At 40.4% G+C, this 26,625-nt stretch overlaps 1 long non-coding RNA gene across 1 annotated transcript in view; it reads right to left on the reverse strand.

Annotated features, from left to right (window-relative positions):
* Nucleotides 1–20,682, reverse strand: part of LOC105464264 (uncharacterized) — a 114,234-nt gene extending 93,552 nt beyond the window's left edge. Inside the window, exons 1-3 of the long non-coding RNA XR_003014050.2 lie at nucleotides 20,346–20,682; nucleotides 19,078–19,190; nucleotides 9,329–9,400 (exon numbers count right to left, since the gene is read on the reverse strand). This is a non-coding gene — a long non-coding RNA (uncharacterized lncRNA). The remainder of the gene's footprint in view (nucleotides 1–9,328; nucleotides 9,401–19,077; nucleotides 19,191–20,345) is intronic.
* Nucleotides 20,683–26,625: the final 5,943 nt, after the last annotated feature.

Raw genomic sequence — 26,625 nt, forward strand, 5'->3', positions numbered from 1 at the left:
GAAATGAGAGAGAAGTTTCTTGGACTTCCAAACCCAGTCCAGGCAATCAAGAAGGCAGCCAAGTGAGAAACTTCAGCCAATGTCACATGGAGGGGAAGAATCACCCTGCTGAACCCTGCCCTCACTGCTGACCCACAAAAGCTCAAAACATAAGTCACTGTTTTAAGCCACTAAACTTGGAGATTTTCTATTTAAAAGCAATAGTTAAAAGAAATAGATGAGAATTTGAGTATGGGTGGGCCTGACATAGGCAGACACAGTGAAATAACTCTTTCCAAATAGAAAAACCCACTGTCACGAATGAGGAGTTAATCTTAATGATTGCCTCAGGCTTTCCTTCCAGGCTTTCAACCTTCACTTGTCTCCCTTTACTTGCTACACCCCAACCACGCTGAATTTTTCTCAGGCTCTCTTTGAACTCCCAGCCTTTGCTTGTGCTTTTCCTATTGCCTCACTTTTTTCTGGTCCTCTTTGATAGCCTAATTTTTAGCTGTCTTTCAGATCTCAAGTGCCGCTTCGTTTGTCATGCCCACTATTCTAGCATATATTACTGTGTTGTTCTTCTTAGTTTAATGTCTTTATTTCTTTATTGTGATGAGTGATTAATTAATGGAGGGAAGGGAAAACACTTCCTTACTGTAGAATGCAAACTAATTAATGGAGGGGCAATGGAATTAGAAAGTCATCATTTGCAACCATCATAGTAATAATTGATTCAGGCAAGTATCATCAATAGATGCTGAAGTAAGTGTGTGAAAGTTTGATGTAGTACAGTGTACTTACACAGCCTCAGAGTATATCCCCTAAAATTATTTATTAATTACAAGGGGATGAAAGTAATTTTATAGTGAAGAAGTTTGGCATACATTACTTTGATAAAGTTATTAAAGTCCACATCAATAGTGATAGAACAAGCCAACATCCTGTACTGAGAAGAACACACAGTCACTTGTATAATAATTCACCAAAAATGTATAACCTGAATCTGATCAGGAAACATCCAATAAGCCAAAATTACAGTAATTCTTAGGCTTTTCGAAATATGTGAATATCCTGAAAGACAAAGAGACAGGAAACATTCTGTATTAAAGGAGACAACAGAGGCATGAAAACTAAATATAAGGCATGATCCTGGATTAAATCCAGAGCATGAAAAAAAATGCTACAAAAACATTATAGGAACATTTGGAAAAATTTTAATAAGATCTATAGGTTACATAATTATATCACATGAGTGTTGAGTTTTTGATTTTGATTACTATACTGTGTTTATTTAAGAGATGGTTCTTGGTACACACACTCAAACATTTAGTGGTAAATGAGGCATGATATCTGAAACTTACCTCATATTTTTAAAAAGCAGTATGTGTATGCCTACAGAGAGAAAATAATAAAGCAAATGTGGAAAATGATGAACAGGTGATGTATATGGGTGAAGAGCATAAGTTTGAAATTATTTCCAAACAAAAAGTTGAAAAAATTTTTCAATTTTTTGAAGATTTTTGATTGGGGATGACCCACAATATGATATGACTACACACCCACCATATTGTTTAACATGAAAAAGATCAATGACACCAAACCTTGGTGAGAATGTAGATCAACTGGAATTCTTTTTCACTGTTGGAGGGAGTGTAAATTTTACAACCACTTGGGAACACTGGCAGTGTATACTAAAGTTAAACAGATCCATAACTTGTGACTCAGTAATTTCATGCTTAAATACATGCCTATAAAAATGTATACATATGCAAATTATCCAAAAGATATGCATTAGAATATACTGTCACACTGCTATATTTCATAGCCCAAAATATGAAACAACCCACATGTCCACCAAAAGTAGAATGGATAAAAATTGTGGCATATTCCCACAATGGAGCACTATATAGCAATGAAAAATGAATTATTTCTGCTGACTAAAACAGAATGAATCTCATGAAAAATATCAGGAAAAGGAAATCAGACAAAAATAGTATATCCTGTATGACTCCATTTACATAAAGTTCAAAAATAGGTAAAACTAACCTGCAATTGTTAGAAGTCAGGAGAGTGGTTACCCCTTGCGGGGAAGGATTTAGTGGCAGGAAAGAGCTGTGAAAGTGCTCTTAGAGTTTTGCTAATGCTTTGTTTGTTGATCTGGATGCTGGTGACTCAGATGCTGGTATCAATTTCTGAAAACCCCTGGAGCTTTATCCTTCTGACACAGGCACTTTTCTGTATGTATGTCATTCTTCAGTAAAATGTTTACATTAATAAAGAGAAAAGGATAATGACAACAATGCCCAATAGTATGAACAGGACACTGTTGCATTTTCCATGGAGCGATTCGAATTGGTCATGAGATGTAGCTGCTATTGCTGCACATGGAGAAACTGAGGTTCAAAGACGTTGAACAACTTCCTAAGGGTCACGCAGCCAGGAAGCAGATAAGTAGAACTCAAATCCAGGCTTTTCAGTTGCCTGTGGACTCTGCGTTCTTAGGTGTTGTGTTCCACTGTGCCCTAATGAAGAGCCCTTTGGGGTAGAGAAGACCTTCATTTCTTCATTAAAAAGGCCTTCTGAATAAACCCAGGATGTTAGAAATTATGCAAATGAGCTTAAAAAATCAGAGACTCTGCTAATAAAGATGGAGAGAGAGAAATATGGTGCCAAACTGCAATGTGATAATGAGGCTGATCTTAATGCCACTTCTCAGTCCTTATTTGCAAAATTAAGATCTAAGAGGGGGAGGAAAAGAAAACCACCCCAACCATAAAAGGCAGGGTGGATACCCATGAGATAAGATGGTTGAAGAACTGCTAATGATCCAATTAGGAAATGGAATATAGTTCTGTAAGCCTTATTCTAATTATCATAGAATCCAAGTCTTGTACTATATTCACTGCTGCAGGAGAAAGTGTAGGGAGAAATTAACGGTTTGATTCTAATTTTCTTTTTTTTTTTTTTTTTTTTAACCAGTGGCAGATAAGTTTTTGAATTATTAATCTGTGTTTTCTCTGCTGTATGTTTGGTCTTCCGTCTCAAAGAGATCTTAGGGATTTTTTGCCACAGCAAATTGCAAAGGATTCACAAGATAAAGACCTGAACTGGATTTATCAGACCCAGGAAGGGGAAACTAGCAGAAAGAGGCAGGATTTCCACCCCTAGAAATGGAAAGGGGGTTGCAGTTGGAAAGTGAGTGTCTCACAAACAGTGGGAACTTTGGCCTTTATGAAGGAGCAGCACCCAAGAAATTTAGATATCAAAGGACAAGCTATCAAGTACCCCTCTGAAAGCAGGACCCCAGGGTAAGGGGACAGCAACCCCACAAAAGGGTCTTGGGCTCCAAGCTTAAAATAGAAGATGGTTTCAGGTCATGTGCATGTCAACAGAAAGTCATATTTCAAGTATTCAATTCAATAAATACTATAATAAACAAACTCTAGGGATAGGGAAGCCTCAGTATTGACCACAATTTTTTTTATTTTAACCAACTTGTTTGAGAGTTTGGGGTGAAGTTTAGTAGAAATAAGGAAAATAAAGAAAAAATATTTCTTCCAACTCTGAGACTGAGGACAATAAAGAAAAAATATTTCTTCCAACTCTGAGACTGAGGACTTGGATGCATATCTCCTAAATGCAAAAATGGGTGGAAATTACCCCACATGGACTCCGAAAAAGCATTTTGCATTGAGAAAAATTACTTCAAAGGAAAGAACATTATCTCCTTTGTTTTTCCCACTGCCTGCTTAATAATTCCCAAAGCTCCAGTCTGCTGTGACAAGCAAGGCTGGATTTGACTACACATTCCCTTTTTTTGACCTTGGGGTCCCATTGCTCATGAATTCCTGATGTTAAATATTTCTGTCAGGCAGGCCTGTTTTAAGATGACTTCAAGTTTTAACAAAACTGAATTAAATATTCAACCAAGAGTATCTCCCTTCTGTGAGTAAAGATATGATTGAAACTTATGTAGTGATTGCTATTATCATCACATGTTATGAGCCAGGTATATAAAGCCAGGATATTTAAGTTTATCTAGAAGCCAACTGTTACTGTTACCAGGAGCAGGACAGAACCATTCAAGTATGGAATTGGGTAAAATATGAGAATCATCACGGAAGCTGGAACCATTAGCTGAGACGTGTAGAAGGCTTGCAGTGATGATAATTACACATCATTGGTGCATTTGCAGAATGAGATCTTTTCCTTCAGCAGGAAAGGAAAATCCACCAGTGTAGATGAACAAAAATCATCATGGTACAATCCATCACCATCTGGGCTCTGAGAAAAGTGCATTTTTTCCAGGTAATTTTTTTCTGCAGGTATGAGGATACTGGAACCTTCAGTGGAGGGTAATTGGCTAACAGAGAAAATAGCTGTTGTCTGGATACTAAAGAAGGCTGCACTAGCAGAGTGCCAAAAGTGGCAAGCAGAAGATGTCTCGATTAAAAGTAAGAAATGTGAAGTGCTGGATGTGAACATCATTTGCAAATCTTTGCTCATATGAAGCCCTTGTACCGGTGGGAGAAGTGAAGGAATTTGGAGCTGCATGGCATGGTTTCTCTGGAATTTATGGCTAGATGTATTTGTGTGAATGATCTGAGTAGCCCCAATCTATGTAAATACAACATTTAGAATACTGAAATTGCATCATCAATCACAAAAGGAACAGAACTAGTTGGTGAAAAGGTGAGGCCTTTGAGGGCTGTGGGATTATGTTCACAATGGGGTGGCTAAGATTGGGTGCTCTAGACAGGCAAGACTTTAATGCCAGCTCCCTCTTTTACTGATGACATTTGTTGAATAAATGACTGAAAACCTGAACTTACTCCAGCTAGCACTCAGTGCTGTCATTTGTGCAACGTGGTGTCAAAGTGTAGTCTCCTTTAGCCTAGGTTCCGAAATGACTGATGAGAAAACTCCAAATAGTCAGTGTTAGAAATACAGTAAGAGTAAGAAATAAATTTCCATTATGCCAAATCACAGATTTGGGAGCTGCTTGTTACCACAACACAACACAGTTCATACTGATTGATACAAACCAAAAACGGTTTCATCCCCCTAAGCCTCTCCTTTTACATTTATAAAATAATGATCTCCCTCAAAAGATTATTGTGAGGATTCTATCAGATATTCCTGTAAAAGCACATAGGATTGTGCCTGACATATAGTACATGCTGCAAATGTTCACTATTCTTACTGAGGAGTATGTAGTTTTCTAGTTAGTTTGTGGCTCTGTCAATATGAAAAACACCAAGACAAAAAGAAAGGTATAGATACAAGAAAGCCAATATAAATGTACCTTGAGCTCCCCTAAGCCTCACCAGCCCGAGGGACAAATGAGGTCATGAACAGTAATAATTTTCATTTATTTTAGATCCTGGCTTTAAATTTAAATTCCAGGACCTCTGGACCCACCTTAACATTTCACATGGTCCCTTGTGAAAACAGCTCTGTTGGCTTCTCCCTACAGTCCTCCTTGATGAAAAGTTCAGAAATAAGTTCATGGGCCCAAGTGTGGGGTAGACATTACAATAGCATTTAAAGTTTATTGAACACTTACTCTGTGCAGGGCAAGTTGTTAAGCCCCTTTACATACATTACCATGTTGAACTCTTAATACCACCGTAAAAGCTTGGTTGTAATTGTGCTTATTTTGTAGATACATAAACAAGGCCCCCCAAATCTAGTTAATCTCCCTCAATATTAGAGATAGAAAATGGGACTAAGAGTATCTGTCCCCAAAGCCAGCAGTCATTATAACTATGTCATTCTCCCCAAGGCCTTGTTTATAAACCACCTTCTCAATCGCCCCTTACAACTGTCATCACGAAAATCAATTCATTCAACTAGATACTTGTTGAGCCCCTAAGACGTGCTCAGATGCCTTGAATTCAAGTGGGAGTCAAAATTAGACCCAAAATGAGCCATGACATCCCCATGACATAAATCAGTGTATTCATAAACAATGGAGAAATTGCAAATGAGCCGAGAGCCCAATGGTTTGCAACAAATCTGAAAGATTCCATTTAACAAAAAAAGTTAATAGACTTATAGTCTACTGGGTAGAGAGGCCATTAATATAAGACAAATAATAGTAGTGGGTTGGAAGCAAAGGAGTTCATAAATTCTCACTTGCTTATTAAGGGAGGTATCCTTTGGACTCCCATTTATAATGTATATGACTGCATATAAATGAATTATAAATGTATGTTTTCCTTAAATACCAAGCGCTTGCTGCTATTTCTCCCTGATGCAGAAAGATTAAGTTACAAAGGAATGAGTTAAGATTGTTAGACATCCTATTTTTTTTTTTTTTTTGAGACGGAGTCTCTCTCTGTTGCCCAGGCTAGAGTACAGTGGCACGATCTCGGCTCACTGCAAGCTCCTACTCCCGGGTTCTTGCCATTCTCCTGCCTCAGCCTCCCGAGTAGCTGGGACTACAGGCACCCGCCACAACACCCGGCTAATTTTTTGTATTTTTAGTAGAGACGGGGTTTCAGCGTGTTAGCCAGGATGGTCTCGATCTCCTGACCTCGTGATCCGCCCGCCTTGGCCTCCCAAAGTGCTGGGATTACAGGCGTAAGCCACCGCCCCCAGCCGACATCCTATTTTGAAACAGAATACCTCATAGCTGGAAAGGCACTTAGGGATCAACTATCTGTTGCAACTCTGTCCCTTTGCATATGAGAAAACTTCCAGTTTAGGCCACACAGGGATTTCCAGCGATTTAAAATTCAAACACACTAGTGGAGCACAAACACATTTTAATTTACTCCCTACCACTGACAGCTCTAATCAAGGCATGCACCTTCTGTTCAAAGCCAACAACTGATCAGCCTTCATGATGAATGGACACAGAATCCTAATTCATATTGATTCTAGCTTCAGGCCTTTGATTGTATTTCAGTCCTGAACTTGCACTGTTATTATCCATATTACAAAATAGTATTGATTAGTTTCCATCTTCAGCTGGAACACTGATTGGTCTGTCTTTTCAGGAGCAGTTTTTTTAAGGTCACTTAAAACCATTAGGCTTGTATATGTTGATCCTGGATAAACAGAATAACTACGGTCTAGGAGGAGGAGGATGATGAAAGAAAGTTTAGGGAAATCCTAGAGCAGGGGAGCCACTGCTACGGTTCCCAGGAGTCTGTACGATTTATAAAGAAGTTCTTTGACCTACATGATACCCAAGCCACAGAGTAGAAATGGCTATGGGGATTTTCTGGGTGAGGAGGATTGAGGGCAGCCTTGCAGATCCTCATGCCAGTGTGGTGTGGAGAGAGCAGCCGGAAGCACCTAAGTTTCCAAGAAGGGCACAGAAGCAGCCGTGAGAACCAGAGGACCAAAAACATTTTCACATTTGGGGATTAGGGATGTTGATCTATTGACCCCAAAACAAAAGGCTACTACAGAACCCTGATCAATCAGTAGTGGTAGAAACAAAGGGACACATAGCTACACTAGGTGGGGACAGGTAACAACAGAAGGTACTTCTCCCCAAAGTCTGGCATGCCTTAATACTAAAGCCTGCACCCCACGCCAGGAACTTTAAACACAGTGGGAAAGAGAGAAATGCAAGGGAGGGAATGTTGGGTCAACTGAACAGTATCCACAAGAGACTGAGTTTTAAACCAGAAGTGATTACATTTTCTCTAATTCAATTTTGCAGTGGAAATGGGTGCTTAAGAGTAAAATGAAATTCAGTTACAGAAAAAGTTCTGTTTTCCCTTATCTGAGTTTTCTGACGGGGAAAATATCTGCAGCATAAAATAAGTTCTTGATCCAGTGCCGGGCTTCGTAAGTGCCCAGGAACTTTTGGCTGCTGCAGCTGCAGTTGCTGTTGCTGTTATCTTTGTTATTGTTGTTATTATTATGCTGTGAGCTCCTGGAAGCAGGTACAGTATTTTTTGCTTGCTTGTTTCTGTCTTTCCAATGTTTATCACAGAATAGATTCCTCAGCACACATTTGCCGACTGGACATCTGAATTTACCACCACACTCCCTTCCCCCCTAGCACTCAATGCTATTATTCATGCAACCTGGAGCCAAAGTGATGCCTCCTTTAGACTAGGTTCCTAAGTGACTGATGAGAGAGCTCCAACAACCAGGGTTAGAAATAGAATGTAAGAAATAAATTTCCATCATGCTAAACCACTGAGATTTGGGGGCTACATGTTACCAGAGCACATCCTGACTGATGCAAACTAAAATTGAAATGTACTTGAGAAGAATCACCAAGTCTGTAGCATACTGTTTTATATCCCTTATGTCATTTAATTTTTACTCTCTGTATTTTATACTCAATGAATCTGAAATTCCATGCTATTAAGTGATGTGCCTAAAGTCACAGTCAGTAAGGGACAGGGCCATCTGAGCCCAGAAGCCTAGAATTTTCCATTACACTAGACTGCCCCCAGATGAAGCCTTTTTTTTTTTTTTTTTTTTTTTAAGATGGAGTCTCACTCTCTTGCCCAGGCTGGAGCACAGTGGCACGATCTCTGCACACTGCAACCTCTGCCTCCTGGGTTCAAGCAACTCTCCTGCATCAGCCTCCCAAGTAGCTGGGATTAGGGGCATGTACCACCACACCCAGCTAATTTTTGTATTTTTAGTGGAGACAGGGTTTCATCATGTTTGCCAGGCTGGTCTCAAACTCCTGACCTCAGGTGATCCACCCACCTTTCCCTCCCAAAGTGCTGGGATTACAGGCATGAACCACCACACCCGGCCCTAAATGAAGATTTTCTTATACCTACTTCTCTAGTATACATTTTACTTTGAATATAATAGGAGATAGCTACTTGATCTATATTCCTTTCCACTTTTCCAAACAGAATTAAAGTAAGATTTAAGGTAGGGGAGAAGGAAAGGTGGATGGCCGTTAGGAGAAATCCAGAGTGAAAATGAAAAACCACGACCTTAAAATGTGGTGTATATGTCGCCAGTAGGAACACCGACATATATACAATATGGCAGAAAGTACAATATGGCAGGAAGTACAATATGGCAGAAAACTCTGATGGAGAAAATAAGCATCCAGTTTTCCTGTAGGCTGGAATGGAATAAAAACGAATAGACGTATTGACAAGGATGTGGAGGGACTGGAACTCCTACACACTGCAAATGGGAATATAAAATACAGAGTAATTCAATTACTCTGGAAAACAATTTGCCAGTTCCTAATAAAATTAACTAAGACCCTATGACCCCCAGTTTCAGTCTTAGGATTATGCCCCAGAGAAATGAGTATGTATTATATTAGGCCATTTTCACATTGCCATAAAGAACTTCCCAGAGACTGGGTAATTTATAAAGGAAAGAAGTTTAATTTACTCACGGTTCTGCATGGCTGGGAAGGCCTCAGGAAACTTACAATCATGGTGGAAGGTGAAGGAGAAGCAGGCACATCCTTCACAAGGCAGCAGGAGAGAGAGAGCAGGGGAAATTGTCACTTACAACACCATCAGATCTCATGAGAAGTCACTATCACTAAAACAGCATGGCGGAAACCACCCCCGTGATCCAATCACCTCCCTCCCACTAAGTCCCTCCCCTGAAATACGCGGATTACAATTTGAGATGAGATTTGAGTGGGGACACAGCCAAACCATCTCACGAATGCCCACAAAAACATGTGTACCAGAATGCTCATAGAAACTTTATTCTTAATAGTCCCGAACTGGAAACAATACACAGGTCTATAAAAAGGAAAAGAAATCATTGCTGTATGCAAATACAATGTAATATGAAACATTAATACTAATAGAATGAAATATGGTAAAACCAAATAACATGGATGATTTTCAAAAACAATTTGGGCAGAAGAAGCTAGAAACAAAAGAGTACCTTCTGGATCATGCCATTTATATGAATGGCAAAAAGAGGAAAGCTAAGCTACAGTGATTGAGATCAGACAGTGGTTACACCCAACAATGGAGTTACTGACTGTAATAGGTCATGAGTGATTTTTCTAAGATAATGAAAATGTTCTGTGACTAGATCTGGATGGTGGTTACCTAAGGCATATACCTATGTACAAATCCATTGATCTGTATACTTAAGATTTGGGCATTTTAGTGTTTATAAGCTATACCTCAACAAAATAAGAAAAATTTAAAAAGAGAATGATAAAAATGTTATCTGCATCTCAAGACGGCAAGCAGGGCTGTAGGATACTGCAGGTTTGGGCACTCCTACTCTGTCGCAGGGGTCTTGGCTCTGGAGTCTGAATAGAGAAGTGACCCACTGCTAGGATGATACATCCACAAGACTAGCATGGATATTCTGCAAGGGGTGGAAACCTCGATAACAAATACTTGTCAATAAAAACAATGACTGCTGCAGGCCTCTGCAGTGTGTGTGTGATACTAGAGCATCGGTGTGAGTATCTGTGGCTGAATCTGTGGTCCGTGGAGATGACTCTTCAAGGATCTCCTCTGAGCCATCCAGAATAGAAAATAAAAGCACCTTCAATAATGATACCCACAGGGCCGGGTGCGGTGGCTAACGCTTGTGATCCCCTCACTTTGGGAGGCGGAGGCAAACAGATTGCTTGAGCTCAGGAGTTCGTGATCAGCCTGGGCAACGTGGTGAAACCCTGTCTCTAACAAAAATTTAAAAATAATAATGTAGCAAGGTGTGGTGGCATGCATCTGTGGTCTCAGCTACTTAGGATGCTGAGGAAGGAGGATCTCTTGAGCTCAGGGGACTGAGGTTGCAGTGAGCCAAGAGCGTGCCACTGCACTCCAGCCTGGCTGACAAGAGCGAGACCCCATCTCAATAACTACAACAACACCCACAGAAAACCCAGGACCCACTTGGGCTTCATTTTCCCCAATAACTCACAAGTCCTAAGATACTTGTATAACCTCAAGAAGGGACAAGGGTCTCTTAAAAATGACTACATTGAATTTCTTGTCATCTAATTTAAGGTAAAGAACCAGGTTCAGTGTTTATTGCATGTTCCTAAGTATTATGAATACTAAAGTCACTTTTTGTTTTTAAACACATGGCTCCTTGCAAATGCTACCTGCCAGAAAGAAACCAAATTTAACTTCCTTTTACCCAAAACACTCAGCTTTCTCAGCCAGCCTCACCCACTTGCTGTTGTATAACCCAGGGAAAGTGATTCTCTCCCTGGGACTCGGTATTCTTATCTGCAAAATGGGGATGGTAGTTCTTCCTCACAGAATGGTTTTGAGGAATATCAAAACCTTTTGAGGATTAAATATCAAAATATGTGTCATACAGAAAGCCCCGTGCAGACCAGCTACTTGGTTGACTCAACTCACTTTCCAGCTGTTTGCTCAGAGATGGTGGATACAGAGACACGATTAGGTTTGAAGACAGGTCCATTTTCAGAGATAAACTTGCTGAGGCCCCCAGCTGGGAGCCCAAATTCACTTACTGACAATGCGGCTACTCAGATGCAGCCAGGTGGAAACAGATCCAATGACCCAGCAAATTCGAGAGGTGGGGAGACCATCAGGGTGCATTAGAGAAAAGAAAGGAACAGCTTGAGCAGATTTCTGAGAGTGGCTGTCTCAGAGGTTGAATTTGCCAGGCTTCACGAAACAAAGTTTTCTTGCACTTTCTTCCCCATGAAGTAAACATGGGCACGCACGCGCGCACACACACACACACACGATTTCAGAGCGTGGAGACAGGTGGAATACCATAAAATCTAGTTTTGAAACTTGTTTCTCATGGACACCCAGGTTTCTCCCTTTCTCACTGCCCCCTCCTGCCTTAACTAGAAACATCCATCCCCTCTCACGATTCTGTGTGTGTCAGATTTCCTTTTATAACAAAAGCAAATCAGGAGGCCCGCTGCTAAGCAGTCTGGTCTGTGAAAGCCTTAGGAGAAAAACCATGAGAGCAGGTATGGTCCTAGCCTGCCCCAAGACCACCATGCAACACCAGTTGTCACTTCGTCTCTCCCCAGCCTCCGTTTCTCCATCGGCAAAACCAGAGTTTGAAGCAATTACTCACTCCCATTGGAAATTTGTGATTTCCAGTTTTATAAATTATTTAACAGTGGGATGCTGGCAGATAGTTGCTTACAAGACCAAGTAAAAGGATATTTTCAATTCATCATTCAACAAACATTCTTCAAACTACAAATTGAGAATGCAATGACGAGGCAAGATGTGTCTCTTTTCCTCAAGGAAGTTATTCTCTAGTGATGAACAACCAACAGAACAAGGAAATTAATACTGAAGAGTTCAGACTGCTAGTCTCGTGAGATACACACAGTGAACACACACAGGAAGGGTATTTATAAGGACTGGAGGGCAGGAAGGCTTCCCAAAGGATGAGATGCTTCAACTGAGACCTTATCAACACTTTCCTCATTGTAAACACATTGATTGATAAAAAGAAAATGAGGCTGGGTGCAGGGGCTCACGCCTGTAATCCCAGCACTTTGGGAGGCCAAGACAGATGGATGACTTGAAGTCAGGAGTTCAAGACCAGCCTGGCCAACATGGTGAAACCCCATCTCTACTAAAAATACAAAAATTAGCTAGGTGTGGTGGCGCATGCCTGTAATCCCAGCTACTTGGGAGGTTGAGGCAGGAGAATTGCTTGAACTTGGGAGGCGGAAGTTGCAGAGAGCCATTGTGCCATGGCACTCCAGCCTGGACAACAAGAGGAGTGAAACTCCGTCTCAAAAAAAAAAAAAAAAAAAAAAAAAGGAAATGAAAATTGCCCATAGTCCCACCCCTCTGAAACAACCCTCCTTACACACATTGATATATATTCTTCCAATCTTCTGTATGATATACATATATGGACACCTTTTTAAAAAGATGGATTAATATACATCACTTTTTTCACTTAATACATTGCAAACATCTTCTGAAGAAATTAAGTCACTTTAATAACCTTCATACTATTCTATTGAACAAATGCCATCATTTGTTTAACGAAGATTATAAATAGGTTGTTTACAATTTTCTTTGCTACTATATGCAACATTGAGATGAATAGGTTTGTAGCTCACCCATATTCAATTTTTCTTATAGGGGATTTCTAGTGAAATCATTGAGTCAAAATCATGCATAGCAGGCCCTCTTTTCCACTGGGGGTGGTGGGGGGGCGTATACTTTCCAACACCCCCAGGGGATGGCTGGAAATAAGGATGGTACCAAACCATATACATACTATTTTTTTTTTCTGTCTGTACACACCTATGATGTTTATTTTATAAATTAGGCACAATAAAAGATTAGCAAAAAATTAATAAAACATTATGACAATACACAGCAATAAAAGTTATGTGAATGTGATTTCTCTCTCTCAAAATATTTTACTGTACTCTCTATAGGTAACTTAAATCCCAGACATCCAAACCATTAATAAAGGGGGATACTCTATCTTTTTAAAGGCTGTTGATACATAGGGTCACATTTTCTCCTAGAAAAGTTTTGCTGATTTTCAATTCCACCAGCATTACATGAATGTGCAAATTCCCCTACATTCTCCCCATCTACAGATATTATTTATTTTTAGGTATCAGTTGCACTTAGTTTTTGCTTTCCAAAATTGCCTGTTGTGGCTGGGCACAGTGGCTCACGCCTGTAATCCCAGCACTTTGGGAGGCCAAGGTGGGTAGATCACTTAAGGTCAGGAGTACGAGACCAGCCTGGTCAACAAGGTGAAACCCTGTCTCTAGAAAAAAAAAAAAAATTAACCTGGCGTGGTGGCGGGTGCCTATAAACCCAGCTACTTGGGAGGCTGAGGCACAAGAATTGCTTGAACCCAGGAGGCAAAGGTTGCAGAGAGTGGAGATCACGCCACTGCACTCCAGCCTGGGCGATAAAGCACAACTCAGTTTAAAATATATATATATATACACACACACACACACATATATATACATACATACCTGTTGTGTCCTTTCTGTATGAATTTGAAATATCCCTTTATATATTAAGGATATCGTAATTCTGGTCCATTGTATATGTTGCAGATATTTTCCCAGTTTTTCATTTATGTAAGATTTTAAAAACTGTTTTAACTACAGAAGAATCTGGTTAAAGTTTCCACCTTCAGTTCCATGTAAGAAATGCTCATTCCTGCCACTGGATTTTTAAAATAGTCCCCAATTTTATCCTAGTGCTCTATAGTTTGGTTTTAAGATATTTAAATCTTTATACAGATTAGTTGTGTCTGGGATACAATAGAGATGATAAAAGGCAGATTTCAATTTTTGCTGTTATCAAGTTTTATAATACTGGTATTTGGATTTCTCATAGTGAGCAAGTGTTACTTTTGTAATTCAGGCAATTATGAAAATGAACCATCTATTGGGCTTTTATTATGGAATCTGATGGAAATTAATTTTCGCTGATTTTCCAAATGTTTACTTAGATGTCTCATCACTCATCATTAACTTGGAGCTGAGATTGGAGGATGCTTAGGAGATGCCCAAGTGAGGAAAAGGAGGACAGTCCAATCGGGGCAGAGAGGGTCAAAAATAGCCAGTGCAGGAGCCAAGCATGGTGACTTATGCTTGTAATCCCAGCACTTTGGGAGGCTGAGGTAGGTGGATTACCCGAGGTCAGGAGTTTGAGACCAGCCTGGCCAACATAGTGAAACTCTATCTCTACTAAAAATACAAAAATTAGCTGGACATGGTGGTCCACACCTAAAATCCCAGTTACTCAGGAGGCTGAGGCAAGAGAACCACTTGAGGCAAGAGAATCACTTGAAGCAGGAGGTGGAGGTTGCAGTGAACTAAGATCACACCACTACATTCCACCCTGGGTGACAGAGTGAGACTCTCTCTCAAAAAAAAAAAAAAAAAAAAAAAAAAAGCCAGTGCATTCCAGGAATTTCACACTGATTCACGTGACCTGGAGTAAAAGGTGCAAATAGAGTCCTCTTAATATTTGAGGATATTCTGGAAGGACAAATTTTTAAAATTCTAAATTCAAAGGTTAATGTTATCAAAGGTTTCCACCATCTGTAAGTCCTAACTATCAATACTAAACTTTTGTTTATTTATCTTCTTTTAAATAAATAAAAGATGTCAGAGAAAGTTCAAGTTCCCTCTGACCATCATTTCCCATTCTACTCTCTCTTCCTCAAACATAGCCACACTTCATAAGTTTAGTACGTTCACACTTAGAGTCCAACAAATTATATGAGCAAAGAGAATAGGGGTTTAAAAGATATTTATTTATTTTGCATATAAGAGTCTTCGTAGGTAGTCTAGACCTGATGTGGCCTCATTATTATGTTAGGAATCCAACTTTCTTTGATTTTTTAGGTTCTCCATTCCTGGAGTCTATTTCTGAATTTACTTCATGGTGCAACATGGCTGTTATAGCTCCTGCCATCACATTCACATTCCAACCAACAGAAAGGTTTAGAAGGATTAAAGAAATAGGAGGAGGATAGGAAGATGCTGTGGGTTGAACTATGTCCCCGCAAAAAGTATGTTAAAGTCTGAATCCCCCGATACCTGTGAATGTGGCCTTATTTGAAAATAAGGTCTTTGTAGGTGTGATCAAGTTAAGATACTGATTTAGTGGGTCCTGATCCCGTGTGACAGGTGTCCTTATAAGAAGAGGAGAGACCCAGAATCAGACACACATGAGAGAATGCAATCTGAAGACAGGGTCAGATAGTGGACGTATCTGTAGCCAGGGAGGGTCAAAGATCACCAGCAACACAAGGAGCCAGGAGCAAGGCACAGAATCCATTGTTCTCTAGAGCCCCCAGAGAGCACCGACTTCAGACTTCTAAAGCCTCCAGAGCTGTCAGAGAATACATTTCTGTTGTTTAAAGCCACGTCGTTTACGGCTCTTTGCTACAGTAGCGTTACTCGAAAAATACCAGGGTTCATTCCCCTGACGAGTAAGAAATGACTCTCCACATGGAGGCAGGATTGGATCAATGGGCGTTTTATTACTTGGCTCAAATAAGGACAACGCTGGGAGGATTCTCCCAAGCAGTGTCTCTCATAGGGAAAGTGACGAGGGTTTTATGGGGTGATGGAGAGGACAGAGGGTACCTCACCCCACATAGATGTGCAGAGGCAGTGAGCAATCACGCTGGCACATAGGTTGCATGTTATAGTAATGAAGCTATAGCTCTTCCCAGGGTAGAGACTTGAGCATGGTAATAAGGAACGTTCACTTGGGTTCATCACCTGTCAGGAGCTGGTTTAAACCAACAAGATGACCTCTTTCTACCCAGGGCTGGGGAAGACCAGTCTGCAGGGCAGGAGGCTGTAAAACGGGCTGATTGTTCAAATGGATTAAATTCCTACAATCCCTGGAGCCTCTTCCTGTCTGCTTACAGTAGCCCTGGGAAACCAATACAGAAAGAAAAAGGGGGAAAGATAAGTAGGAGGAGGAAGTGAAGGACTTAAAAGGTTTTCCTCAGCTGTCACTTAGGGAAGGTTTCCGGAACTATTCAACAACATGCCTCAGATCCTGTTGAACATAGCTTGAACATGAGCACACCTAGCTGCAAGGAAATCGTTATTCTGGATTTCCACACACCCAGCTAAAATTTTTATGACACAGGGGGAAGAATAGTGCTTTTCAAAATGTACATATAAAGGGCATCAACTGTGATCCCTTTTTTTTTCTCACTCCTTTGAGGGATTTGTCCAAGTTGCAAATGTGGAATTCTAATTTGCTATATTTAAGAGCTATTTTACCACGTATGTTTACCACCATTCACCTTCTGAATGATAGTTACATTATTTTATTTTATTTTTCTCTCTTACAAACACAACCGCAACAAATGTTGCATCATCTCTTTGAGCATAAGTGGGAGGATCTCCCTAAAATGTGTCCTTGTAGGTAATAGCATATAATCATTTCCCATTTTAAAAGAATTTCCAGGCTAGGTGCAGTGGCTCATGCCTGTAATCCCAGCACTGTGGGAGGTCAAGGGGGGGCGGGTCACTTGAGGTCAGGAGTTCAAGACCAGTCTGGCCAACATGGTGAAACCCCATCTCTACTAAAGATAGAAAAATTAGCTGGGTATGGAGGAACATGCCTGTAATCCCAGCTACTCAGGAGACTGAAGCAGGAGAATCACTTGAACAAAGGAGGGGGAGGTTGCAGTGAGCCTAGACCGTGCCACTGCACTCCAACCTGGGTGACAGAGTGAGACTCCGTCTCTAAATAAATAAATAAATAAATAAATAAATAAATGGTATTTCCAAATTGTTCTTCCAGGTGGTTGTGGCAATGTATACCCTCTCTTGCAGTGTAGCCTATCTTACTGCCAACACTTGATATGATTAAACTTTTTAACTTTTTTCGTAAGTACAGGTAAAAATAAAATAGTATCAATTGGAAGTTTTTATTGAACTACACTAAGCTATAATTTACGTATAATGAAATATACCCATTTTAAGTGCACAGCTGAATAAGACTTGACAAACGTATACCCCCATGTAAATATGACCACAATCAACACATAGAACATATCCATCACATAAAATAATTCTTTGATGTATTGTAGAACAGCTGTAAGTCAATAGATTGGAAGATTTAGATAAAATGGAAATTTTTGTCTAAAAATGACCTAGCAAAACTGACATAAGAAACATCAGAAAACCCAATACTCCTATAGCTAATAAAGTAAATCTAGGGGGTTTCTCAAAAAACTAAAAAGAGCACTACCCTATGATCTAGGAATCTCCCTGTTACATACATACCCAAGAGAAAGGAAATCAGTATATCAAAGAAATACCTGCACTCCCATGTTTACTGCAGCACTAGTCACAGTAGCCACGATCTGGAAGCAATTTAAGTGTCCACCAACAGAGGAATGGATAAAGAAAGTGTGGCACACATATACAATGGAGTACTATTCCACCATAACTGTCATTTCCAACAACATGGATGAAACTGGAGGTCATTCTGTTAATTGAAATAAGCCAGGCACAGAAAGACAAGCTTCCCATGTTCTCACTTATTTGCGGGAGCTAAAAAGAAAAACAATTGAACTTATGGAGATAGAGAGTTGTACCGTGGTTATCAGAGGCTAGTGGTTGGGGGGATGATTAATGGGTACAGAGTTCAACAGAATAGTAAGATCTGTATTTGATAGCACATCGTGGTGACTACAGTCAATAATTCATTGTACATTTTAAAATAATTAAAAGAATATAGTTGGATTGTTTGTAACGCAAAGAAAGGATAAATACTTGAGGTGATGGACACTCCATTTACTCTAATGTGATTATTACACATCAGATGCCTGTATCAACATATCCTGGGTACCCCAAAATATATATGCCTACAATTGACCCCAAAAAATTAAAAATTAAAAAAAGAAATTAAATCTGTAATTATAATTAATCCCTTCTCTCAGCCCCTCCACACCACACACGCACACACACACGCACACAACCACCCCAGGCCTATGTGTTTTTACCAGCGAATTATTTTGAGTACTTAGGGAAGAAAGAACCAATCTAACAAAATCCTCAAATTAATCAATCAATTCAATGCAATCTCAATCAAAATCCCAGCAGGAATTTTTTTGTTGTGGAAAATGACTGCATCATGCTAAACGGCATGTGGAAATGTGAAGGGTCCACTAGAGTAAAGATAATTTGGAACAAGAACAAAGTTGGAGGGAGGCTGTCAGTGCTGCTAGAAATGCTTTATATCTTGGTCAGGTGGTAGTTGCATGGTAATAATCACTTTGTAAAAATTCACTGAGCAGCTCACTTAAGATTTATGCACTTGTATGAATGTTACATATTAATAAAGATGTTTACAAAACAAAACCATCTTCAAAAACCAAACCCTCTACTTGCCAGGAGCAAAGGTTCTCTGGGAAGGCTTTCCTATTTATACTTAGTACTTTTACAGAATACAGTACAATGGTTCAAAATATTAGAGGCTGTTCTTGCCTGCTATTAATTTTTTATATATTAAAATATATGTAAAATATATAAAAATATATAAACATACACAAGTAAAATATACATGTAAATATATATGTGTAAATATTTATAATATATAAATATATGTGAAATATTATATGCAAAATTTATATAATGTAGAAATATGTATAATACATTATATATACATATGTAATACATACACATATATTAGGGGCCAGGCGTGGTGGTTCTCGCCTGTAATCCTGGCACTTCGGCATGTTGCTTGAACCCAGGAGTTCGAGACCAGCTTGCGCAACATGATGAAATCCCTTCTCTATAAAAAATACAAGCATTAGCTGGGCATGGTGGAGCATACCTACAGTACCAGCTTCTTGGGAGGCTGAGGTAGGAGGATCACTTGAGCCCATGGAGATCAAAGCTTTTAGACCCTCTCTCAAAAAAAAAAAAAACAAAAAAAACTGGAATCAGCCAGACCCAGCTTCAAATCTGGCTCTGCTGCTTGGAATCAACTGATATAAATGGGTGTAACAGCTTTGGAAAATGAGTTGGCAATCTCCAGCAACAAAACATATGTCCAGCCTGTGACCCAGCAATAAAGCTGCTAGACATATACTCAGTAAAAATGACATCTATGTAATAGTCACAAACTTCAAACAGCCCACGTTCAAAGGACTGACCGTCTTTGGGTGTGTTGCTTTACTCTTTAAGCATGTGTACAATGGACCTAATGACATTCACAGTTACCTCATACAGTTTTCACAGCCAATGAAGAAAGCACTTAAGATTTTTAAAATAAGGGCTCGATTTTTAAATAAATATGTTGTCAATCACATTACTGGGTATATACCCAAAGGAATATAAATTGTTCTGCCATAAAGACACAGGCACACGTATGTTCATCACAGCACTATTCACAATAGCAAAGACATGGAATCAATCCACCTAAATGCCCATCAGTGGTAGACTGGATAAAGAAAATGAGGTAATTATACAGCCTGGAATACTATACAGTCATAAAAAGGAATTAGATTACATCCTTTGCAGCAACATGGATGAAGCTGGAGGCTATTATCCTAAGAGAACTAACTCAGGAACAGAAAATCTAATCTCACATGTTCAAATAGCACCAGGGCCTATTTGAGCAGGGAGGGAAAGAGGAGGGTGAGCATCAAAAAACTATCTATTGGGTACTGTGATCATTACATGAGTGATGCAATAATCTGTACACCAAACCCCAGTGACATGCAATTTACCTGTAACAAACCTGCACATGTACCCCTAAACCTAAAATAAAAGTTAAAAGTAAATAAAGATGTTGTTACTCATACCCTAATAAAGTATAAAATGCTTCTCCCACCACTCATAATACCAGAATTCCTTCTGATGCCCATATTAAAATTATATTTATCAATTGAGACTACAAGAGTAGGAAATGTGACTACTCTGAGTCTGAGAAATCTCAACCCACCTCTGCCCAAAGGGTGTTGATGAGCTCAACAGAGACGTATGGGTGTTGAAAGGCATCGTAGCCCTTCCCGGAGCAAGGGCTTGCTTGCTTATCCCTGCGTCTGAGGTCATGTAACCCCCGCCAGTTCAGCCAGGACTTAAAAACATAGCTAATGCTCCTCTCTCCTCCTGTCCGCAAGATCATCAGCCGTCGAAGCACCGCCTCTCCTGAGTTCACTCCATCTGGAGTCCTCTGGGGGAAGAGACATGGATTGTGTACACCGAAGAATTAGACTTTTATATTTCATTGTGTGTCTTTTGAGGCGGCGGTGAACCAGATGTGGTTTTCGGCAGACATAACTTCCAAAGCCGTAAACACACTTATCAGGAAACTGCAGAACTTGAGACAGCCGGCAACAGTCAAGGTCACTGACAGGTGACGTGGCCAATAAAGGGAGATTAAAAGCCATGACTTGTCTGACATGGGTCCATTTGATACTTACCAATGGCAGGATACGGAACATTGCCTACTCTTGATGGGAAGTCATTGAACATAGTGTAATTTCTTAGAAAGTGAATCCCTGTAATTTTTCTCTATGAAAAAAAAAAAGGAAGGAAATAAAATCCAGGTAGCTCTCTGCTGATGACCTAAATGTGTTTATTTACTGAATACCATTTACCATTGGCCAGCTTTTCTGCTAAGCATTCTCTCTTATTGAATCCTCAGTACAACCAAATGTGTTCTCAAATTAATAACTATCCTGCCTTTACAGTAGGGAGAAGTGAGACTCAAGGGATTTGTGGTGAAGTTTCCAAGCTAGTCAGTGCCAGCCAGGACTGTAACCCAGAGATTATGTTACAATGCTTATGCATGGTGACAGAGCCTTACTCTAGGTGAAGGAATGACATCCAGATGGCATTGTTTTCTGGCTGCATGAACAATTGGAATGCAAAGCCAAACCTACCTAATTTTTGGATAACATCCTTTCTGCAGCCAAAAATCAAGAAATGCATACTCTAAAGAATTGCTGGAAACGTTTATTTGCATGCCGGGCTGCGACGCCACAGTCCTCTGATTCCGCACTACGTGGCCTAGGGAAGATTTTCACAAATCAAGCTTTCGTCTACCCCAAATAATATTTTATGCATGCCAAGGAATCTCACTATTTAAAAAACCTCATTCACAAAGCCTCCTTTTCTTTTCACCCACCAATGTATTCCTTAGTGTAGGTTTAAAAAAAAAAAAAAAAAAAAAAAAAAAAACAGCTTGAAATGCAGGTTTAAACCACTGGGAGCATCTAGTAAGAACAAACCAAATTAAGATGAAATGATTCTTCAAATATTTGGTGTCCTAAATAAGCTTGGCCCAGAGGTAAGCTGTGGTCACCTGTTCCTTTGCATTTTAAACAAATTTGACCCGAGCTTACATCACACATCCTATGAGTTGAACAGCTTGCTGAGACTTTTACAAATTCCTCAGGGTTCCTGTTTCTTTTGGTTATTTCTGCCTCCAAGTTCCTGCTCCCGTTTCCCTCCGTCTCACATTTATTCTCTTGTCTCTGCACTGCGTGGACCCAGAGAATAACCCAGCCTCTTTCTCTGACATTCCCACACCACCTGCCCAATATATTTGTCATTGTCAGTACTTTGGGGTGACCCAGAAAGGTTCTATTACAGCAACACCAGTACCTTAAAATTGTATATTAGATACCTCAGGTCTGCTCGACTCCAAAATCTCAATCTCTACTTCCTACCTCCTCAGCTGGGAGGATAAGCTCTAGCTCCAGCCATTACAACCCCTTATGATTCCTCCATCACACCAAGCTTGTTTCTGTTTAGGGGCCTGTGGACTTGCGAGACGGTTGTCTCTCAGCCTCAAGACACATTCACTCACTTTCCCCACGTCTCTGCACAATGTCACCTTCTAACATGTGCCTTCCTGATCATCCTTCATTAGAATGCCTTGGTCTCCCTTCTCCTTTGTCTCTATAGTGCTCATCAACACCTGAAATACTGCATATTTTCTTGCATTTTTTTTTTCTGTCTCTCCTACCAGAACTCGTGCTCCGTGAGGGTGGCAGTTTTGCCTGTTTTGTTTTCTCCAGTACCTCCAGCATCTAGAATAGAGGCGTGCATACCCAGGGGAATATTGATGCATTTTATTGACTGAGTCAGAAGATCACTAAAGAGACTTTCCATCTGGAGTACTATTCAGCCATGAAAAAGAATGAGGCCCTGTCATTTGCAACAGCATGGATGGAACTGGAGGTCATTATGTTAAGTGAAATAAGCCAGGCACAGAAAGACAAACTGTGTGTTCTCATTTATTTGTGGGATCTAAAAATCAAAAACAATGAACTTATGGAGATAGAGAGTAGAAGGATGGTTCACAGAGGCTGGAAAGATAGTGGGGGGATGGGGGAATGTTAATGGGTACAAAAGCATGGTGGGTTCCTGCCTATAATCTAGCAGTTTAGGAGGCTGCGGCGGGTGGATTGCCTGAGCTCAGGAGTTTGAGACCAGCCTGGGCAACATAGTGAAACCTCATCTCTTTTTTTTTTTTTTTTTTTTTTTTTGAGACGGAGTCTCGCTCTGTCGCCCAGGCTGGAGTGCAGTGGCCGGATCTCAGCTCACTGCAAGCTCCGCCTCCCGGGTTCACGCCATTCTCCGGCCTCAGCCTCCCGAGTAGCTGGGACTACAGGCGCCCGCCACCTCGCCCGGCTAGTTTTTTGTATTTCTTAATAGAGACGGGGTTTCACCGTGTTAGCCAGGATGGTCTCGATCTCCTGACCTCGTGATCCGCCCGTCTCGGCCTTCCAAAGTGCTGGGATTACAGGCTTGAGCCACCGCGCCCGGCCGTGAAACCTCATCTCTTATAAAAATATAAAAAATTAGCCAAGCATGGTACTGTGTGCCTGAAATCCAAGTTATATGGGAGGCTGAAGCATGAAAATTGCTTGAACCCAGGAGGCAGAGGTTGCAGTGAGCCTAGATCGTGCCACTGCACCCCAGCCTGGCAACATGGCAAGATTGTTTCCAAAAAAAAAAAAAAAAGAATAAATAAGACCTACTCTATGATACCACACAGGGTGACTATAATCAATAACTTAATTGTACATTTTTAAATAACTAAAAGAATATAATTGGATTGTTTGTAACACAAAGGATAAATGCTTCAGGGGATGGATACCCCGTTCTCCATGATTTGATTATTTCACATTGCATGACTGTATCAAAATATTAATTTTTTTAGATGGAATTTCACTCTTTCGCCCAGGCTGGAGTGCAGTGGCACAATCATGGCTCACTGCAACCTCTGCCTCCTGGGTTCAAGCAAGTCTCCTGCCTCAGCCTCCTGAGTAGCTGGGATTACAGGCACGTACCACCATGCCCGGCTAATTTTTGTATTTTTATTAGAGATGGGATTTCTCCATGTTGATCAGGCTGGTCTCGAACTCCTGACCTCAGGTGATCCACCTGCCTCAGCCTCCGAAAGTGCTGGGATAACAGGCATGAGCTACCACGCCTGGCCCCAAAATATTAATTTGTATGAGTACATAAGTGTGCATATTTATGAGGTCTCATGTAGCCCCATAAATATATGTACGTATTCATAAAAATTAAAAATTACAAAACTTAATAATTTTTTTCAAATAATTTTTTAAAGATACTTTTTATTTAGTTTTCTTTCAGGAGCCATGCCAACAGGGCCACATCAGAGTGTAAGTAAGAAATGAGAGCGATATTTTGCCACCACAGAGAAGGCAAGGCCTGAGCGGCATGATGCTGGAGGAGAACTCATGATCTGGGCTGGGATCCAGAGAGGATTGAGAAGGAAGCTGCGGTCAGTCCTGCGGTGGGAGGGCCCAGGACTCTGAGGCTTGGCACGTGGAGCAGAAGGTACGACTCAGAAGTGTGAGTGCCCTGCCCCGTGAGAAGTACCAAGGCCAGGGACATTCCCTGAGTTACACATCCCTCTTGGTGTAAGCTAGGATAGACGCTGGTAAAGAGCTTGGCCTCTATGATTGGACTACAGTATTCAAATCCTCACCCTCTGGAACTGGATGTTACAATCTGAAGTGAAACAAGCCAGACACGGAAGTCAAATACTGCATATTCTCACTCATAAACAGGTGCTAAAAAGTGTGCGCCTATGGATGTAGAGTGTGGGATGATAGATAATGGAGACTCGGAAGAAGGGGAGGGTTGGAGGAGGTGGATGATAAACTACTGAATGGGTACAATGTACATTATTTGGGTGATGGATACCCTAAAAATCTTGACCTGACCACTATACAATCTATGCATATAACACAATTGCACCTGTACATCATACATTTATATAAATAAATGGCAAATATAAGAATGCCTTAAAAAAATAGAATCCTCACTGGGCACAGTGGCTCAGGCCTGTAATCCTAGCATTTTGGGAGGCCGAGGTGGGCATATCACTTGACGTCAGGAGTTCAAGACCAGCCTGGCCAACATGGTGAAAACCTGTCTCTACTAAAAATACAAAAATTAGCTGGGCATGGGGAGGCACACCTGTAATCCCAGCTACTCAGGAGGCTGAGGCAGGAGAATCTCTTGAACCCGGGAGGCGGAGGTTGCAGTGAGCCGAGATTGTACCACTGCATAAGCGAGACTCCATCTCAAAAAAAACAAAAAACAAAAAAATAGACTCCTCATCCACAAAGTCTTAGTTATGTGACTTTGGACAAGTGATTTACCTGATCCAGGGAGATACGTGTCCCCCACTTGGAAATAGCATTATTGCTGTACTGATGATCAGCTTTGTTTTATTAAAAAAAAAAAAAAAAAAAAAAAAAAAAAAAAAAAAAAAAAACAAACTCAGAAAATTCAGTAAAGTATGCACAAAGGAAGGAAAAATGTCACAACTACACCAGCCAGAGATCAGTCCCCTGTATCTAACAGTACATGTGAATCTTGCTAGACCTGCCCTGCGCTATTTGGTGGTCACCAGCCACGTGACTGCTGAGCACGGGAAGTGTGGCTGGTCCAAACTGAGATGTGCTGTAAGTGCCAAAGACATGCCAGATTCCAGAGACTTAGAACCCAAGAAAAAAGTACAATATCTCATTCATAATTTTTAGATTGGTTACATGTTGAAATGCTAATATCTGAAGTTTAAATACTTAAAAATACATTTTTAAATAAATAAAATGTTACTAAAATTAATTTCACCTGTTTTTTCACTTTTTAATACAGCTAGTCAGGAAACAATAGGTGCTGGAGAGGATGTCGAGAAATAGGAACACTTTTTCACTGTTGGTGGGACTGTAAACTCGTTCAACCATTGTTCAAGACAGTGTGGTGATTCCTCAAGGATCTAGAACTAGAAATACCATTTGACCCAGCCATCCCATTACTGGGCATATACCCAAAGGATTATAAATCATGCTGCTATAAAGACGCATGCACACATATGTTTATTGCGGCACTATTCACAACAGCAAAGACTTGGAACCAACCCAAATGTCCATCGGTGACAGACTGGATTAAGAAAATGTGACACATATACACCATGGAATACTATGCAGCCATAAAAAAGGATGAGTTCATGTCCTTTGTAGGGACGTGGATGCAGCTGGAAACCATCATTCTCAGCAAAATATCACAAGAACAGAAAATCAAACACCGCATGTTCTCACTCATAGGTGGGAATCCAACAATGAGAACACTTGGACACAGCAAGGGGAACACCACACACCGGGGCCTGTCATGGGGTTGGGGGAGGGGAGAGGGATAGCATTAGGAGATATATCTGATGTAAATGACGAGTTAATGGGTGCAACAAGCCAACATGACACATGTATACATATGTAACAAACCTGAACATAGTGCACATGTACCCTAGAACTTAAAGTATAATAATAAAAAATAAATTAATTTAAAAAAGAAAAATTTAAATTTCTCATGCCTATAATCCCAGCACTTTGGGAGGCTGAGGCAGGCAGATTACCTGAGGTCAGGAGTTCAAGACCAGCCTAGTCAACATGGTGAAACCCTGTCTCTACTGAAAATAGAAAAATCAGTGGGGCATGGTGGTGGGCGCCTGTAATCCCAGCTACTTAGGAGGCTGAGGCAGGAGAATCACTTTAACCTAGGAGCCAGGGGTTGCAGTGAGCCAACATTGCACCACTACGCTCTAGCCTTGGCAACAGAGATTCTGTCTCAAAACATAATAAAATAAAAAGAAAAAAGAAAATTTTAAATTACTTATGTGGCTTATGTTATACTTTTGTTGGGCAAAATCTCAGAAAAGCTGAGATGTCCTAGCT

Source organism: Macaca nemestrina, chromosome 18 (assembly GCF_043159975.1).
Source record: "Macaca nemestrina isolate mMacNem1 chromosome 18, mMacNem.hap1, whole genome shotgun sequence".
Taxonomy (NCBI): domain Eukaryota; kingdom Metazoa; phylum Chordata; class Mammalia; order Primates; family Cercopithecidae; genus Macaca; species Macaca nemestrina.